At 44.6% G+C, this 20,139-nt stretch overlaps 1 pseudogene; it reads left to right on the plus strand.

Annotated features, from left to right (window-relative positions):
• The first annotated feature begins 5,630 nt into the window (after positions 1-5,630).
• Positions 5,631-20,139, plus strand: part of LOC119280058 — an 18,444-nt pseudogene continuing 3,935 nt past the window's right edge.

Raw genomic sequence — 20,139 nt, forward strand, 5'->3', positions numbered from 1 at the left:
CACACACACACACACACACAATAGCATACTTCAGCTTCCATCTGCTTCCAGCCCCTGGACTACGTTGAATCTGGGTTCAGCTACTTCAAGTCTTGGCGCTGGAACTGCTGCCACAACAAGTGGAGAAAGTAGGATCTAAGCTTCAACAGATGATGTGCTCCCGAGTGCCTTCCATTCCCAACTCACTCTATGCGTCCAAATGCTAGTCAGTACTAAGTTTGCTCATATCAGACCAGTCTCTCTTTTCCCCCAAATCACAGTTTTATTCGTGTTGGATTGAGTGCTACTGCTATTGTACTGTCTACTGGCCTAAAGGAGCTAAGTTGGGTAAGAGGAAATAGAAGAAGAGACTATATACAATGATTGTAGACATGTATGAAACGAGCTTTATGAGGGCGACATCAATGTTTAATGAATGGTTGGTGGGCATACTATCACATTTTCTTCAAAGTTTGATACTACCGACAAACAACACAACATCTAAGGTTGTAAATTTATCATGTGTTCCACACTGTACATTTGTATAATACTTGGAGTATTATTGAATGCATTTTGATAATATGAAAGCCACATATATAATCGTCAACCATCTAATCCAACAGTTAAAAAAATATATGCATACTACAACTATGAAATTTTAGAATAAAGCCCACAATGGGAGATGCAGGTTGCATGAATAAATTGACACAATGCAAGGGGCTTTCCCTCTTTTTCGAAGGAAAAATGAGAGGTGAGAGTAACTAGTTTCATGAATTCCTCAAAGGAAAATGTCTAGCATTGTGAGCCTGTGCACGAAGCACTGTAGTTCACGGTCGTTTTTCATATATGTTGTTCCTTTTTTGTGTGCATGCCTTGCATGTTAACCTTTATTTCCCGTTCCCAATTCTTCATTGTTAGGTCTTGTTTATTAGAAGAAAATGACTTAATTACGCCTGAATAGCTATGTTCCTAGTGGAAAATACTACAATCCATGTCAACGACAACTACTTGTTTTCTCTCTCTTTTCTATTTCATCTCATTTTGCAGCTGCCATACCTTTCCATCTTTGTCGTTGCTTTGTTTCAGCCGTCCCATCCTCCATGTCTTATGGATGGCATTGGTGAAGGTTGTAGCCTTGCGTGTTGTACCTTCTTATGATCGTGGATGAGCATGAGAAGATAGGCCTTCTAACTGTCCCTGGAGTGTGCTACAATGAGTAAAGCAACGTCGTCAAAGCAAGGAAAAACATTGTCCATGCATCCAACTTCACCCAATTAACCTACATTCCCATTTGTTAGTGTTCTATCTCTCATCTTGACTGCCTTCTAGCTAGTCTGGGGTGCTACTACATATTCCCGCAGTTCAAAAAGTGATGCTTTTTAAATGATGTGGTTTTCAAGACATAACTTTTACCACTAGTTTTATGGTAGTATGTGTGTATACTATCAACGAAAACTATAACACTACAAAAGTAACTTGTGAGACAAATCTATAAATAGAAAATTTCAAGTTTCAACCAAAATATCAAAGACAATGAGAGAAATAGAAGCTCTAAATAAAGAAATTCTAATTATGTTAAATTGCACCAATCTACCATCAATTTTACATATCATTAACTAAGAATAACTCATGCAAGAAAGCGAATAACAATGCACATCCAACTTTTGACCAAAGGAAAAGAATGAAAAGATAAGGTTTTTTTATTGATGTATGTAGTCAATCCCCCTTGGGGCGCTCCCATTATATTCATAATCCTGTTTGAATTAGAGCTTAACCCCACCATGCAACATGCATGTTCCTCGTGCCGGTGGATCTGCGGATCCGGCACGCTTTCGTGCTCCAGGAAGGGATGTCGTGGTGGAGGCGGCGGTTACGCTGTGGGGATTTTGCCCCCCCCCCCACTCCGTCTTCATGGCAAAAGGGTTTGCTCTGGCTTTGTTGTGGAGCTCATGTGGAGGGTGTAGCGGCGGATTTGCGTGTGGCGTCGGGAGCGCCTGCTGCCTGTTTAGGATGTGGTTCTACGCCGGCAGGTATGACACAGGGTCTGTTTGACATCTACGGCTTTGACATCTTCGACATATCCTATGTTTTCTTCCTTAGGGCGCTATCCCATCAGGGCCTTTGCCTTCATGACTTGCCGACCGCCAAAACAAAGAAGGTCAGCCCGGCTTCAGTGACGAAGGGGCGGCAGCGGCGCACCATCAGCATGATCCGGTGGAAGATGATAGTTGGTTCCCCATGTCTATGTCATAAATTATTTCTTTAAAAGAGGTTCTTTGTAATGTCTAAAGCTGATGAATAGAAGTGAGGACTTTTTCACAAATTAAATAAATTCCAGCATCATATCCAACTGACTGCACAAATAAATGTAGTCATAGTTTAATAGTTTGACTGCACTCGTTCGATGAAGAGCTTTTGTATGGAAACAATATGACAGACACATTCATATCGCGTCAGGCGATTCATGGATGCCTGAACCCCTCACGATGGGTGAGTTGAAGAGTAGCATTGTTGAGCATATGAATCCATTCCTACTGTGCGCCCGCCGGTTGAGGGCAGAACAATGTGAAAATCTGTCACAACGCTGGACGCTGACACTCAAGCGTGATGTGGTGCCTCAGCAGATGCAGTCATGCAGATTCAGTGTAGTGGTGGCATTCAAACTTTTATCTCTAACGTAGTTGACTTTACAACTACGTATTCCATGTCACAAGAAGATGGAAATCTGGTCGTCAATGGGTGGAAGATCATTCATCAGAACTACTGCTGCAAGGAAGGCGACAAGTTGAGCATCGTGCTCCACCATGGACAACAAGGGCCGGTCCTCTTCACGCGTATCATATTTAGGTGGGAGATTGACGAGTAGCTAGCTTGATGTGATTGGACGAGAATAGTGTTTGCTTGTGTTAAGCACTTCCTGTGTAGCATCCAAGGTTTTGGTTACCGAATGAGGGAATTTTACCAAGGGGGACTGGTAAATGTGGTTACCACGGTTACCGAGAAATACTGAGAATATTTTGAGTGAATTTTATAGTTAAATTTTGAATTCAAATAAGTGAATGAACGAATATTCGAACCCGAGACCTCTCGAAACAGGAAATAGGTTGCTACCAACATGCCAGAACCAACTCTCATGGCATTAATGAGATACTACGTACTTTACTGTAAATCGATTGTTTAAATTCAAAATTTTCAAAAAATGATATTTTTTGCCCGGTATGGCGATTTACCGAGGGGCACCGAAATATGCGGTAACCATGGGAAATCTTGAAATTTCGACCGGTAACCAAAACCTTGGTAGCATCTGCCATGCATGTTTGGCTGTGTCTTAAGTACTTCGGCGTGTGTGAGTACTTTTGTGTTGTTAAGTATAATAAGTAGCAACATATTTATTTGTTAACTCCAGTCGATGTTCGTGAGTACTTCTAATTATTGTTTGAAGTCGATGTTAAATTCATTAATATGATTCTTATTTGCTTGCATTGCCCCAATTAATAAAAATATATACAACCAAAGCAAATTTTGCTACAGAACTAGTGCACATAGTTAGCAGCGCTCACGGAGCTGAGAAAACGCTACTAGAACCGGACAAGTTGGCTGTGTTCATGTGAAAACGCTGCTGAGGTGGTTACTACTAGCAGCATCTAGCTGTATCGTAGTAGCAGTGTGGTAGTAGCAGCCCTCCCGCTGGACGCTGCTAGAGGCCAGTTCCGAACACTGCTAACGAGGGGGTCCTGTATTAGTGACGGAACACACTTCTACAAACAATGCAAGTATTTGTTTGGCGGTTTGGGGAATGAAGAAATATTATAGTCGTCCTTACTGAAGTGCTTATATGTATATCTACAAGATGAACTAGGCGCGCGAGTCTATTTACCTACGTAGCCTCAAGCTCCGAGATCGACGAGTGAGGCTGGGAAGATGTATTCTCCTTGACCAGCTCAGCAGTCATTGAGTATCTCGTGCTCCTGTCGAAGACATAGGCTGGTTGGTCCGTGGACAGAGACTGTGTCGCTGCATGACAGCGATGGACGACATGGATTGCCGGTCCGTGGGGTTCTGTTTGACAGACAGCACCCCAATATTTGAACTCACACTCCAACAGCTTTGTGCCCCTTATATGTCTTCTTGGGTTTACACCTTCCAGGTCCATCCGTGCCTTGAACCATGTGCACTCACAGCCGAAAGTCTTCTGTCTGGCGACAAGCCTCGGCGGCCAAGCAAGACAAATCACGATCGAGTCCTCGAGGAGTTTTCCTTGATCTACTCTCCATTCTGGTTATCGTTATCAGTATAGTGCCCATCCGTGGCAATATATATGGAGCCCTCCTAATTCCACAGCACAAGCAAACACATTTCTTCCAGATGTGTCTCATTCCCTTCATGCATCCACAACTCGTGTTTCCCCCTCTTTTGCTTGGGTCTTTAATCTCTTAATCAATCGAGTTGGCTGCAGGTTCTAGCTAGCCAGTTAATTGACTAGAAACATAGACGGCAGCAACATTCGACAGCTCGATATGTACTCCGTATTTAACTACAACATACTTGGAGTAAATTACCTGGTAGGTATGTCCGTATGTGGGCTAGTAATGGATGCGAGAGCATTTGTTCCTGCACTATACTATCTGCCATGTGTACCCGTTACTATTTTAAAGAATGCTGGAGTACCAGTCTCGTGGGCATCCGCGCCATCGTGTGTCTTCCGCGCGCCTCTAGATTCACCAATCATTCTTGATAAAGCAGTTTATGTAGGCATGAGGTTGGTATTCAAGCTGGAAGACTGCCGAGGCAGTGGACTGCCATACTTTAAAACAGGCCAGGTCATATTTGTAAAGTTTAGTGGGCCAACAAGACCATACTTTTTTAGTAAAAGTGACGTGTCAGCTACTTAACGTGTCGTACATGCACTTCAATCGTTTCAACAACAATGATGAGATTCTACTCAATGTTCTCTGCACCCAGTGAAATACATACTTGTGAATGACATGTTGCGGGGAATACTTGGTGCTTAGTTAGTCGCAGTGCGTGTGGTGTCGCAGGTGTGGTTTGTGGACTGTCTGTATCTGCTTCGTCACCAAATTGTTCACTATGTAATAAAATCCATACGATCACCCATCTACATGAAATATTTTCTCAAGCAAACTTTACAGCGCAGCAAATCGCATGATTAGGCAAATAGGCTGATTTTTGCTGCAACTGTACATACTTGCAAAAGAAAGTGTGTTCACGGGATAATATCAATAACTACAGGAACACATGGTCGTATTTACAAGATGAAGTGTTTGTTATGTTGCAGGTTAGTGGCTCGGATCTCGCAGAAACTTCACATTTTATCACGGGAAAAGGTGATACCTTCGATGCACAGGCAGATGTTCAGGTGGCTCTTGATAAAACAAAATTGTACAAGGATCAGAAGTGAGCAAAGTTATAGCAGCTAACACCAGCAAATATAATCAACATAAAAATACTTTAATGAAATTGAAAACAATGTATAAAAGTGCATAAATTATGGTGAAACAATCAATCTGACAATTATACATTTTTTGGCAATGCAAGTGCACATCAAGAAGAAGGAAATAAGGAGTCATGAAAATAGAATGTAGCTACTCAAGGGCAACTAGGGTTCACCCTATCTCCTATGGCCTTCGGCCATGGAGGTGAGGTGGATCATCCTTGCAGGCAAGAGGTCTCCTACTCCATTTTTTGGTCTCTTTTTGTGTCTGTTTAGGGTTTGCCTCCTGCTCAGCAAGACGAGGCAGCGGCGCTCCCTGGAGATTGAATAGGGTTCTTCTCGCTTCGAGCCCTTGCCTCCCGACGGGAAAACGAGGTGGGTGGTGTCGCACCTCGACGCCACGCAGCTGCTCGCCGAGAGGTACCTCCGTTGCGAGTACTTTGACGTCATCGATGTCGACTCATTCGGCAGCGAGGCCGAGTACATCCGGGCAGCGTTCCTGGCGCTCCAGATTGGGGGCCTTCTCTAGCTCACCTCCACCGATTGGCAGTCGGCGAGAGGTTATGGCGGAAAATGGTGAGCTCTTGCCGTACTTATTACTAGTAGCAGTTGGTATCCAGTTAAAACTCTGAAATTATTAAAATCAGATTAGGCTGACAAGTTTGCTCAGGTGTGCGCTTGTGACGCAGATTAGGCTGTACAAGTGTACTGTTGTCATCTTATGTATATCCTAAACACATACTTGTGAGATGTTGGCATTGTTGCTTGTTCTGTAATAAGATTATCCAATGTCAAACAGAATGCTTCCTTTTGTCCTGTACATTGGGCCAATTTTGCTTTGTATGTAATGTATACACTTGTTTTGTTATATATAACTAGTCGACAACTCGTGCATCCGCACGGTCTAGTCATTTTGAAAATAGATAAATAGTAAAGAATTAAAGAACTTTTGATGTTAATATATATATGGTAGGAATTTGAAACGTATGATAAATTGAAATGAAATTCGAGAATCTCCAAACTAATCTCCAAAAATTATTTTGCCAATATGAGATAATCAATCTGGAAACTGAAAGTAAAATATATATTATCAAGGAAAATTTAGAAGGAACCACAAGTTGAATTAAGAGAGAACACAATAGTAATACATGTTCAAGGTCATGAATGTTTGAACCTAGTTTTTTCGGTAATTATCCCAGAGAGGAAAGCATGGAATCGTGCATGGTTCTTATATATGAAAGACATCAAGGAATAGTAATTTTGTGTATGTTTAACTTGAAGGGTGTGGGTCAATAAAATTATTGGCTATGGATGAACATCATAAAAAAGTACTTATTAGATTACAACATAAACAATCCGACCTATGTACATATACATATACACAGTAAAATAACATTAATTAAGAAGAAATAACTTACTCAAAATATCTCTCTTCATACAGAAAGGTGTGAAAAGGGAAGTAGCATACAATAATAGCAAGATCTAATACACATGTGGATAATACCATTAAGATCACTCGCTAGGGAGGCTTTAGACTGGTTAGCTCTTATTAAGGTACCATTTGCTTTTCATGAGATCTATTCGCCTAGATAATGCAAAGATTACATATAGAAAAAAAATCTTAATAAAAGCTAAGACAAAAAAACTTAGTTCATATGGTGTATGTAACAAAACCTGGATGAAATGCCGACCTTAACATGTTACCAAAAATCTTACAATAATACACAAATCAGATGACAAATTAATTTACATATATAGTACCATATATATGGAACCATGTAACATCCAATCAATGCAAAATCGAAGGTAAAGCTAGCTAAGCCAAACCGAACTGATACTTTTGGTAGTTCTTCCAATATGAGACATTTTGTTTGCAAGATTCGGAGCAAAAGGACTAATGTACATGAGCGCGCAAGAATCTAACAAATTTTATTTACAAAAGCAGTATCTTAGCCTTTTATCATGAAAATATATTATTTTATTCATCAAAGAAGAATTAGAATAAAATGTTGTGGCATTTACAGATATGACCCTTTTGCCAACATACTGGTTTTGTACAGACATAGGTAACAAAATCCTCATGAATCTCAGTATCATCGAGTGTGAGAATGACATGTTCATTGGACTTGCGAAAACACATAATTCAGGTTTGCACCATTGGTACGTAAAGCACGTAGTAGTAACCTAGTGTACATAGTTAAGTTTTTTCTTATTTTGCGAATAGTGTACATAGTTAACTTAGAATAAAAAATATATATCATATTCATCTACTATAATTTGGCGTGAATGTACATCCTAGTCAGATTTTGACTATCCGTATTTCACTTGCAATGGCTTGACTGAAGAATATTTCAGAAATTTATTTTTATTTTGCGTGCACATACACATGGCTGCTTTAGCATATTCAGTTCAGAGAGGAGATTGTCACAATTACAATTTCTGAAAATTTCTTTCCTTATTTTCGATGTTGAAACTTGTAGCTCCTTTTAGTTAGACATTGGAGGCAGAAATCTATCCATGTGCATGACTGATGGTTCAGAACTTCAGATATATGTACGAAGATAATGCACGTAAAGAACATGGGAGAAAATTGATGGGTAGATAAGGAAGCGACCTGTCCACGACGGAGTTGCTCTGTTTCAGCATCATGCATGACTGATGGTTCAGATATGTATACGGAGATAATGCACGTAAAGAACATGGGAGAAATTGATGGGTAGATGAGGAAGCAACCTGTCCACTCTGTTTCAACATTGATGCATTTGAAGCTTGCTTCTTCTTCCATGTTATATCTCTGCCGACCATTCTATAATCACCGGTCCATGCCAGGACACGCCCTATTTAGGTTTATTCCGGCCACGGGTTCTCTTATGTATAGAGGGTCATCTTTGGGGGTTGATGCTGAAGGCGATTTCACAAAAAACTACACACCTGCTGTCGCCACCCATAGTAACAGTTGGTGTTCCCCAATTAAACATGTCGAACAACATGCATATGTGCACATCTAGTCGATTCGTACTGATTCGTACTGAGCATGAAAATTTTGCACGGGTGCCTACTTTGTATCATGCTGGTACGTCAGTCGGGCGACCAACGCATAGAAGCATCCTAGGATGAGTTGTTCGCTGGCCAGACCATCTGATATGGACCTAAAATATACTGAACCACTTGGGCAGTGTGGACCTAGGAGGAGAGGAGAGCAGGACCAAATATCCTCTTTGGGCCATGGAAGAACAGGAGGGACACGGCGGCCATGAGTCGTATTTGTTTTTAGACCTAGAGTAGAAAGGGAGGAGTCTTGAGAGATTGGGAGGTGTTGAGATGTAGGAGCCCCGAAAGATTGGGTATTTCCCATTGGCTACTCGTCAAAACGGCTGTAGGATAGAGCATGACGTGTAATTATTGTTTTTTTTACAAAAATAGCAAGCCGTGCAAGTAAGGTCTGATTTGGATTTTTTTTTAAAGCAAGACGTGTATGTTAGGTCTCATTTGGACTGTGTTACGTGTAGATTTTCCACCTTAAGAGTAACATAAATCGTGGGGCTAAGATAGATCAATCTTATATATCAACAGTTTAGTTAATTTTCATGATGTGGATTAACATGGAGCCTCGTATGATGCCTCCAATTTTTTTTAAAGACTCAATCAAGTCTGTTTGTAAACGCCAGCCACATAACATTTTCTTTCTCTTAGCTCACTGTATTCATACGGAGCATACGTTCTTCCAGTGCCATACCCAAATGAGATTGGTTTGCGGATGCATTTATGTGGGGCTGCCCGTGAAGCAGCTATGCTGGGATTGCACATAAAACCAGTATTCTCTTATTACGCGTACCACGGTCCAATTTTTCGAGCGATGGTACAGTTATGCCATGGAAAAGAAGATGGCATCAGGTTTGCTCAGTGCTCTTCTATTTCCAAACAACCCACAGCCAATTAGTATGTATAATGGAATGCTAAGTTACTGATGTCCCTTCTATTTCTGGCAGCAATTATGGTTTCATTTGTCATTGCAAGAGTTGCGGCCACTCTGAGACTTTTGGATTTGACGAATTGGGGCAGATTTCTTGCGGATGTGCAGATAGAACAATAGGTATATTGAATCATGCGGCAGTAGTAAATAGGTAGTGACAAAATTGTCATAGTCAGACTATGTAACTACTTTAGTCGTGTAATGTGTTTTACTGAACTGATTTTAGGACTTGGATATTACTTTTCTTTTAGTGTTTTACTTCTTTTCCTTTTTTCGCATAGAGAAATTATATTATTTGAAGCTGATCAATATCCTGTTTTACTGATCAGTTAATCATTATTTCTACATAAGCTGATTACTGTACCAGAAAAAAAATCTTATTAACCCATGTTTATAACTAAATACTTGACTGATGTTATGGTAGTATATAATTACCATTTTATTTTACAGGATGCCTCTTCAATAACAGTTGTAGGCCCACTTTGGACAGGTCCTCTCCATGATCGCTCTTCTGTTACAGAAATGCTAAACTTGGCTGTAGAATGGGGATGGGCACACACAAGTGAGAATGGTGTCACTTTGGAAAAACTTCTTGACACCATGATTGAGGAGAGTGACCCAAGGTTACCGCCTGGATATATAAGACTCGATGAGGTATTTTGCAGTTGGAATATGTACATATTAGGATGTCTATAATGTACAATTGTTGAGTAAAGATAAGCTAAATTTGTTATTCATTGTCAGATTGCCAGCCGAACAAAAGTTAACTCCCCACCGCTTGGTACTCTCATCCATTCAATGCAGAAGGTATGCAACTTCTGCATTTTGTTATATCAAGTATGATTAATTTGCTAAATCCTAAGGAATGACCAGGGTGCTTCATTTAGGTTCTTATATAACATAATTTTGCTCCCTTAATATCCTGTATGCAGTTCGGGAATATTCTGTTGCCATTTCATTTTGTGAAGTAGATGAGCAATGACTCTGAAAAATGTTATCATACTCTGAATGTGAACAGGAAGGTTATGCTGCTTGTAGATCTCACATAGGTGCCAACGCAGTCAAGACTAACAGTCTCATCAATCCTTGCATTGTGGTTGTACGGGAGATCTGAAATTTGCGATAACCGCCAACCTCACACTTTGAAGTTTGCTAACTTCAGAATATGTGTATTGTTAAACTGCACAAATTGTGGCTTTGCGCTCGAGTTCCTTGAATGTTCCAGGTGAACGTACGGTTCGAAAACCAGAAGAGTGCTCGCTCATCGACAATGGTCTTAAGCAGGAAGACATGTTGTCCTCCACTACAGAAGTAGCAAGTTTTGCTCTTGGTGTGTGCAGCTGGTTGTTTCACGCGCTACAAAGTTCTTGATAGGAATTTGTAGCGATTCACCTGCTTTGTATGCAAATGATATCATTCCTCTATGATTTTTCCTTACTAGTACCACCATTTTTTACTCTGCATATTACTATAGCTTTGTCTTATGTCAAACTTTGTAAACTTTGACCAAGTTTATAGAAATTTTCATTAGCATCTATAATAAATTTTTATTTACTCTGCATACTACTGTAGCTTTGTCTGGAGAAAAATTAACACGGAAATAGGATAGGTGAAAGCTGCATGTCTTAATGGAAAGTTAGCCATAAGTTCAACTTTAATCAAGCCTAGTTGTAACCTTTCCGATTTATAGTTTAGAATCAGATGTTTATTTGGAAATTTATAATTCATACAAGAAGATGCATGTGATGGTGTTGGGACACTTCTATCTTGAGATGTTAGAGCATCTCCACTACCACCCCCCACCCCCCGCCCCCGCAGGCCCCCTCAAATCCCTTTATTATCGCCCAGAAGCCCATTTTTTGGCAGGTTAGGGCCGAATTTGGTGCCGGCGGACCCAGGGCGAACCCGCGCGTGCTAGGGGGGGGGGGGCGTTGCCCGGAGGCGTCGGGGGAAATTATTTTGGCGCGAAAACATGTGAACCCGCCGAGTTAGCGACTGGGCGCCTTTGTCGTCCTCATCTCCTCGGTTTCCCGTGGGAATCATTGCGAAGGCTGCCGCCGGTCAACCTTCCACTAATTCCTCAAGGACGACGCAGTGAAGGCGCACCGATGCGCGTCCTGCCCCCTCCCACCACGCATACACACGGCTGCCGCCCACTCGCCGCTATAAAAGCCGCCCCTCCTGTTTAAATGAAAGATCAACTTGTATTGATTGATAGAAATAGTACAACTTATATATGTTTGGAAGAGACACATCGCACAAGACGCGATGGTCGGAACCGATGCAATGGTTAGAAGAGAGGGGAAAGAGAGACGCGTTGGTTGCCACAAGGCAACTGCATGCCGCATGACAAGGGGAGATTTCCCTCTAATTACTACGGACTGATTAATCACAACACTCCCCCTAATCTACGCTTGTCCATGTAGAATCTTCATACGCTTGTCTGGGTATGATCATCATCTTCAAGATTGTCCATTGTAGCATCATCACCTCGAAAAGACCCTTCTTTAAAAATTCATCAATAGGATCCTTGATGAGAACCTGAAACAGAAACTCACAAAGAGAAAGAGTGCAATATGATGTTTTAAACATGAATAGTTCAAGGAGACGCTCCCTTGATACTTGCAAGTCCCGAAGTCGTCGCATACCAATTCCATGAACATATTTCTGGAATGTAGAATTTGGTAGAGACTTGGTAAATAAATCAGCAAGGTTTTCACAAGATTTAACTTGCAAGATGTTTATTCCCCCACTTTTCTAAAGTTCATGGGGGAAAAATCACTTAGGAGAAATATGCTTATTGATATTACTCTTGATGTAGCATGTTTGCATCTGTGCAACACAAGCCGCATTATCTTCATAGATAATAGTAGGTTATTCTATAGAACCAATTCCACATGACTGTTGTATGTGGTTTATCATTCTGCGAAGCCACACACATTCGCGTGATGCCTCAAATAATGAAATAATTTCAGAATGATTGGTAGATGTTGCCACTAGAGTCTGTTTAGAAGACTTCCATGATATAGTAGTTCCACCATGTAGGAACACAAAACCGGACTATGATCTGGCATTATGGGGATCTGATAAATATCCAGCATCGGCGTATCCAATCATATTAGAGTCCTGATTGCTCTGGAACTAGAAAAGTAGGCCAAGATCCTTTGTGCCTTGGAGATACCGAAAGATATTCTTAACTCCAGACCAATAGCATTTGGTGGGAGTTGCGCTATGTCTAGCAAGTAGATTCACTGCAAATGCGAGGTCAGGTCTGGTGCAATTTGCAAGATATGTGAGCGCTCCAACGGCACTGAGATATGGAACCTCAGGTCCCAATATTTCTTCTCCATCGTCCCTTGGCTTGAACGGATCTTTCTTTACGTATAGAGAGCGAACCACCATGGGAGTTTTAGATGGGTAGGATTTTTCCATATTGAATTTCTCCAATATTTTCTGGATATAAGCAGCTTGGTGTACCATGATTCCTGAGGGAAGGTGCTCAAATTGAATACCTAAGCAAAATTTGGTTTTACCCAAAATCCTTCATCTCAAATTCTATATTTAGATGATTGCGTGATTCATCAATGTCTTGTGTGTTGCCAATGATGTTGAGGTCATCAACGTACACTGAAATGATGCAAAATTCTATAGAAGACCTTTTGATAAAGACACATGGACAATCACTACTATTGGAGTAGCCTTTTTGTATAAGGAACTCACTAAGACGGTTGTACCACATCCGTCCCGACTGTCTTAAGCCATATATTGACTTATTCAGTTTTACACAAGACATGTTGCATTTTGCGCTTGTATTTGGGATATAGATTCCATCAGGAACCTTCATATACATGTCCGAATCTAGTGACCCATAAAGATATGCGGTCACAATGTCCATCAACTACATAGATAGACGGTTTTGCACTGCCAAAGATATAAGGTATCGGAAAGTGGTTTCACTCATTACAGGAGAATATGTTTCATTGGAATCAATGTCGGGTCTTTGCGTGGACCCTTGTGCTACGAGCCTTGCTTTGTATCTCACCACCTCATTGTTCTCATTCCGTTTCCGTAGAAAAACCAATTTATATCTGACAGGGAAAACATTGGGAGGTGTCGGTATTGCTTTAGTGAATACCTTTCTTTTGTTAAGCGAGGCAATTTCTACTTGTATTGCGTCCTTCCATTTAGGCCAGTCGAAGCACTTTTGGCACTCAATGATAGTCTTTGGATCATGATCAGTCAGAAGGATATCTGCAATTTTTTCAGTAAAATAAATATCGACAGTCATAGACTTACGATCGAAAGATTCTCCAGAATCAATATAGTTGATGGAAATTTCCTGCACCCCTAGTGACTCTTCATGATTTCCCAATACGCGTGAGTCTGGGTGTTCCGATGGCCCAGCTAGTGTGTGCAAACTAAAGCTAGGATGTGGAGGTTGCCCTTCCACTGGGTGTATACTACCCATAAGGTGTTTGTCAATGTTGAGCTGACTTGCATTTTCTGACTCCGAGGTTTTTCTCATCGTTTTCCTTTGTTGCTTGCTGGAAGCTTGTTTCAGGTTAGAGGTTGTAGGACTCCCCCTCTTTTTAGGAATAGGGAGTTGAGTGGTTTTTATTGGTACCTCCAATCTATAGGACTTCGTAACACCTTTTAGATCAGTAAATGAGTCTGGCAAGTTATTTGCAAGATGATGCACATTAATGATTTTTTGAACTTGGAGTTCGGTCTCTTGGGTACGTGGATCAGAGGACGAAATGGCTTGAGCATTCCAATCAATTTCCGGGCATTCTTTCTGGTACTTAAAATCTCCCCTAGTGCCGGAAAGTGTTCCTCGTTAAATATACAATAGCATGACGGGCTGTGAACAAGTCCCCAGTAAGGGTTTCCAGGTACTTAATAATCGACGACGATTTATAACCCACATAGATCCCCAGTTTCCTATGTGGGCCCATGGATGTCCACTATGGTGGTGAGATCGGGATGCATGCAGAACATCCGAACTTACGCAGATGGGAAATGCTAGGAGGATTTCCACATACCAATTGTAGAGGGGAAGTACTGTTATATGCATTAGGCCTCAATTGTATCAAGTCAGCAGCATGTAGAACCGCCTGACCCCAACAAGAGGTTGGCAAGTTGCAATTCAATAACAAAGGTCTTGCAATGAGTTTGATCCTCTTAATCAATGATTCAGCCAAACCATTTTGTGTGTGAACATATGGAACAAAGTGTTGAACTTCAATCCCCAGGGCCATGCAATAATCATTGAAAGCACGTGAGGAGAATTCTGCAGCATTGTCCATGCGAATTGTCTTAATTCGACTTTCAGGATCATGGGCTTGTAACTTAATAACTTGCCTCACTATCTTGGCAAATGCATGGTTTCGCGTGGATAGAAGACACACGTGTCACCATCGTGTAGATGCATCAATTAAGACCATGAAATATCGGAAAGGTCCAGATAATGGTTGGATGGGACCACAAATGTCTCCTTGAATACGTTCAAGAACTGAAGTGGTTCGGCTTGTATTTTGAGGTGAGAGGGCCTCAAAATTAACTTTCCCGTGGCACAAGATGTGCACACAAAGTTTGAAGATTGAGGAAATTTTGACTCAAGCAAATTATGACCAATGGAATTGCTAGTAATTTTTGTCATCGTCCCGATCCCGGGATGGCCTAGGCCATCATGCCAGGTTTGAAATGCGTCAATATTTTGAAAAATTAATTTTTATGCAACATGTTCTACGAGTTTGATGTACATATAGTACAAACCAGACGATAGAGAAGGAATTTTTTCATGTACCTGCTTGCCATATCGGTGATCTTTGGTGAAGAGTAGATACTCCTCTTTGTTGTCCTCATGGGTTTCAATGTGAAAGCCATTTTTACGGATATCTCGATAACTGATCAGGGTACGTGATGAGTCGGGATACAACAAAGCATCCTAAATTGTCACTTGTGTACCGCCTGGGAGGCCCAAAAACCACGTGGAGTGGGGGCGGTCAGCCGGCCTTTTATACGGCTGTTTGTTGGGGATCGAGGGATCCCAATCCTCCCGACCAACTCCTATGTGCCGCCACCCCACACCTCATTGCTGCTGGTCATGGAGTGCTCGCCGACGTACCCCCTTCTTCCTCGGACGGGGAGATATGTAGACGACACCGACAGGGACGCCGTTCGGCAAATCGGAGGCAAGGCCGGAGTGGCGACCTGGGCGACGGTCAATGGCAGCGATAGCGCGACCAAAGAGGCGGCAACGACCCTCCAAGCTCGCGGAGTCCAAGACGCGTGGTCGGGTGGCTGTACGCGGAGATGGCAGCGCGTCGTCCGAGACGGCGTCGTCGGCGCGCAAAGGCTCGGCGACGACGCGACTCGGGCCAGTGTCCTCATCGGCAGGCGGCGCCACCAGCGTCGGCCCGACGCCTTGGGTCATCACTATAGCGCCATTGGGGAACGACACAAAGACGAAGAACCCCGACTCATCAGCCGGCGCCGGAGGCGGAGGCGGAATATGAAGGGGAGCCGCGAGCGCGGGCTCGGGGATGCCATCTCCTGCGCGTGCGGGGCCGGCCACCACGTGGTCGCCGCGAGCAGCGGCGCGATGGCCGCGTCCAGGGGCACGGAGGCCACGTCCAGCGGCATGGTGTCCATGTCCAGTGCCACGGCATAAAAAACGGCGGAGGCGGTGCATGGCCCGGCGAAGTCGACGACGCCCACCTACTCCATGATGGCGACGGGCGGCGAAACGGCAATGGCGACCATCCTGCCGGATGAGGCTGAGGAAGAAAGAAGCAAGGTTAGGCATCTCACCGTCGGCGAGGCCTCTCGGTGCTCTCGGCAGAGCGTGCTGATAATGTGTTTAAATGAAAGATCAACTTGTATTGATTGATAGAAATAGTACAACTTATATATGTTTGAAAGAGACACATCGAACAATACATGATGGTCGGAACCGATGCAACGGTTAGAAGAGAGGGGAAAGAGAGACGCATTGGTTGCCACAAGGCAACTGCATGCCGCAGGACAATGGGAGATTTTGTTAGAGTTGTGTCGTATATTATTATACAAGTTAGGTTACAGTTAGACTTGGAGTCGTACGGTGTGTAGACAGGATATGGAGTCATGTCCAAGTAGGACACTTGTATCCTAGACCTCGCATACATAGCGGGGGTAGACACACGATGCAACCAATGCCAACATAATAGCACGGGCACGCGGGGGAGCCGGCGGTGTGTGCCGGCGCCCGGGTGGCCGGGGTGCGGTATTGTAGCGGTGTCATGGGAAGGAGCGCCCGTAGTCAGGCCCCGGGGACGTAGCCATATCGGTGAACCTCGTTAACAAATCTCGGTGTCGTGCTCGTGTGATTGATTGGTTCTCGGTAGATCAACGGAGCGCCTCAGATTTATTCTAATAAGTGGTATCATGAGCAAGGTTCGATTTGGTTGCGTCATGGAGCTTGGGTGACGACATGCGAAAGAATTAATGGTTGAAGCCTAGGTTGATCGACGGGAGAAAATTCCTTCGGCGTAAGTCGTGGAGCACGTAAGTCGTGGAGCACGGAAGCTATGGACGAGATCGAAAGTAAGCAATCAGAATCATGCAAGCGGCAGGCGGGACTTGCGGCGATCGATCGGTGGATCGACGGGCAAGCATACAACCGAGCCGCATGCGCACGTGGCAGCGCGAGGCGTTGGTGCAAGTCTAGATCGATCGGAATCAGCAGCGGTGGAGCGTCCAGGCAGCGGAGTCTTGGCGAGATCATCGATCGAGTCGATCGAGATCGGTTCGGTACGAGCTGTGCAGACGTGAGCGCAGGTGGGCTGAAGCCCAGGCGGGGCTAGCGTGGTCAAGACGTGGACTGGACCATATGGGTCAGCGCTGGCAGGCCAAGGTGGAGCTGGCCGAACGATGCAAGTTGAAACGTGGAGGCGCTTGCGTACAGGTGCATGACATTTGTTTATAAAAAAAAAAGCTACGCAACGGAGACCGGTGCTATCCATCGGAAGAAGAGATAGGAAAAGCTAGAACTACAGCCTACAGGAACACAGAACACATGTGGAGTGGGGAGTTTATTCCATTGATCTTCACGTATAAGTGTATAAAGGAAGGCTCATGTGGTGGACTTTTGGCTCTATTTCTTTGTAAACAGGTTGTGTATGTGGATGGTAGCGTGATGGTCTGTGGTGCAGGTGGTGAGGTTGGCGACGTGCGTATAAGGCTCCGAGGAGGCTGGAATGCGTCGTGGCAGGATCATGCATACACAAGACGTCAAGCAATGCACGGATGTGCGGGTGAAGACGATGCGGGATGGAGCATGGTTGCAGTCGGACATACATGGCTGGGTCGGACTGGATTGTCTGATGGACTGACGTGGATGTTGGTCAAAGCAGAAGATGGCGGTGATTTCAGCGACGACGACATAGGAGCGTGATGCTGATGGTGGCCGACTTCTGGGGCGTGGAAACACGTGGTGCAGGCTTGAGGGCTTGTGCGGCTTCGGCAGACTATTGCACAAGGTTGATTCAAGACGGTGCACATGAGAGCTTGGAGTCGACAGGGCGCGGGAGGGTGGCACGTACAATCACCAAGATTCATGTTGAAGGTGGAGCTGGAGTCTGACAGATGACTATACTCTGTGCTGATGGAGGGGCTACGACGTAAGTTAACGGAGAGTCGAAGCCTATTTCAGCGGGTAAAGCGAGAGACACGTGGATCGGACTGGGCGCCATTGGTCTGATGGAGGCGTGATACTCGGCATCGGTTGGTGATGATCGATTGTTCTCTGCAGTGGGGGTTGAGGCAGTGGGGGCTAGCTACCCGGGAGACTCGACCAGGACAGCAGAGGCTCGAGGCAGTGATACCGGCGAGGCGTGCGGTAAGCACGGGACACAGCGACAGGCCAAGGCACTGATGGTCAGACATGTTGTCAGGCAAATTGTGCAGGGGTGCTGAAGCAGTGTTGACGAGTACCAGATTCAAGTTGGTGAGTGGGTCTGTCGGTGCTAGTTGATGGATAGGAGTTGACCGTGGAGAATCCGAGAAAGTGGCGGGAAGTCTGAAATTGTCAAAAGCTGAGAGAGTACATGGCCATATATTCTGTGGTGTTCAGTGCACATGGCAAAGTGCGGATGACAAATACAGAAGGAGGCTGAGTGCTATAGTTGTGGGACATGTTAGAGACTATCCGGGAAAAGGGTGAGACAACTGTGAATTTGACTCAGGGTAACACAGGGCGACGGTGAAATTCCTTCACGTTTCAGACAGGTGGTCAAGAAAGGAGCGGTGATGTTGAGTTCAGGTAACTCTTATGCGTGACATCCAATATGTGAGTTGTTCACTTTCACGCAGGTCAGTGATCAGTGTGTGATGGCATTGGACGGATACTCTGGAAGTTGGGAGCACAAACTAGAGTGACAAGGAACTTAATTTTGCTTGAGTGTTGACTGTGAAGAAGACAAGAAGGAACTACAGTTGTAGGTGGAGTCACATGGAGTCTGGGAGTAGCAGCGGTGCTCATGGCGTATCTCAAGTCCAATGTACATGGAGGTTCGATGCACAGACGAATTCAAGGTGGTGGAGAATATTCGCCAAGGTGGAGTTTGTTAGAGGTGTGTCGAATATTATTGTACAAGTTAGGTTACAGTTGGACTTGGAGTCGTACGGTGTGTAGACAGGATATGGAGTCGTGTCCAAGTAGGACACTTGTATCCTAAACCTCTCATATATAGCAGGGGTAGACACACGATGTAACCAATGCCAACATAATAGCACGGGCACGCGGGGGAGCCGGCGGTGTGTGCCGGCGCCCGGGCGGCCGGGGTGGGGTATTGTAGCGGTGTCACTGGAAGGAGCGCCCGTAGTCAGGCCCCGGGGACGTAGCCATATCGGTGAACCTCGTTAACAAATCTCGGTGTCGTGCTCGTGTGATTGCTTGGTTCTCGGTAGATCAACGGAGCGCCTCGGATTTGTTCTAATAGATTTCCCTCTAATTACTATAGACTAATTAATCACAACACCTCCCTCGACAGTTGCCGCACACTTCCTCGCCACAGCCCCCTCTCCCCCTCTCGCCGCCGAGGCCCCTCTCGCTATCTCGCCGACGGCGCCCCTCTCCCCTCTCTCCCCGCTAACAACCCTCTTCCCCATCTCAAAAGCATGGCCGAGCGCTACCTCGGCGACGGAGCGATGGCCAATGGCTTCGGCCGCCCCCACCTGCAAGAGGCGGAAGCCCGCCTCCACTACTAGGCGGACTACCCAGCGCTGCCGGATATGCAGGTGCCGGGCTCGTGGTGGCTCAGCGCCGGTGAAGTCCCGGTGCCACCGCTGCCCTCTGATGCTGAACGGCGCACCGAGATCGCGCGCATCTAGTCGTTGCTGCCGGAGCACGCGCGGCGGTAGTCGAGGTACGCCCTCGACAGCCACACGATGTAGACGGTGTACTTTGACCGCCGCAACGACGACCAGCTCATCCCCACGAATGGCGTCGAGCCCCGTGGCCGCCTCAACTCCGAGCGGTGCAACAAGGACATCAGCGGCGTACAGGGCAACGGCGGCGACGACAGCAACTTCTGCAGGCTCCTCGGCATGTAGATGGCTTAAGGCGGCGGGGGCGTAGTAGTAGTTTTTAGTTTGTTTTTTAAATTATGTTTTTAGTTTGTACAAATTTCTATGAAACCGACTGAATTTCCTACAAATTTGTGATGTTTTGTATGAATTTTGGCCGACTTTGGTT

Source organism: Triticum dicoccoides, chromosome 3B, assembly GCF_002162155.2.
Source record: "Triticum dicoccoides isolate Atlit2015 ecotype Zavitan chromosome 3B, WEW_v2.0, whole genome shotgun sequence".
Classification (NCBI taxonomy): domain Eukaryota; kingdom Viridiplantae; phylum Streptophyta; class Magnoliopsida; order Poales; family Poaceae; genus Triticum; species Triticum dicoccoides.